Here is a 950-nt window from a genome sequence, read left to right as displayed (position 1 = left end):
CCTTTTATTTTTCCCAGTGCGCAATTTGCACTCCAGCAAGGTGTTTTTTTTGTACCACGTGAACGAACACTCCAACGGCTCTATAACGAAACATCCTCCGTCAAATTTACATTTAGGAATTGTTAGCGGCGCGCACCAAATTTTGTTTTTGTTTCTTTGTTTTCTCTTTTTCGTCGCAAATCTTCACGGTCAATTGACTTTTGGTAACTATTATTATTTGTCTTTTGTCAGTTGAAGCTAGGACTTGAAGTGTTGTGATGTTTGGACGTTCTTCAAAGTTTTTAGAGAAGAAATAAAATTGTTGACTACATCCGCTCTTAATTTGCCATGGCGGCAGCTGTTTGGTAAGCACAACGCAAACGTCACATTTAAACAAATATGGGAAGAAACATTTCTTTCTAAAGCTCTACAAAGGAAAAAAAAACGATAAAGAAGATGATGTAGTGATGACTCCGATTTTTCCAGCAAATCAGAGGAGATGTGCCAGTTGCTCGAAAAACGTGGCTATACTGTCTCTGTGGTCAAAGCGGGCCATCATCGTGCCCAACCATTTGATCGACAGTCGGCACTACAAACGTCACAAAAAGGTAATGACAGAATTCCATTCACCCTCACTTTCCATCCTTATAATCACGCGTTTCATTCAAACGCGACAAAAACGCGCTCAAAAGCGCGCTCAAAACTAACGACCAGCCCGGCACTTTCAAATGTGCGCGCTCACGATGCAAAACTTATCTTTTCATTCTTAACATTAGCAAGATATCGGGACCTAAGCGATCTGTTTCACATGTACCTCCGCAAATGTCATTTATTGCGTAACCTGTACGTTATGCAATATATTATACATTGGCGTGACAGGTAGACGACTAGGCGACCGATTCCGCGAACATCTTCGCGATGTTGAGAAGAATGACAAGGATGCATCTAAGCCAGTCTCTCGTCATTTTAAT

The sequence above is a fragment of the Montipora capricornis genome, chromosome 7 (genome assembly GCF_036669925.1).
Source record: "Montipora capricornis isolate CH-2021 chromosome 7, ASM3666992v2, whole genome shotgun sequence".
NCBI lineage: Eukaryota > Metazoa > Cnidaria > Anthozoa > Scleractinia > Acroporidae > Montipora > Montipora capricornis.
Note: the sequence above shows the minus strand (reverse complement) of the source record.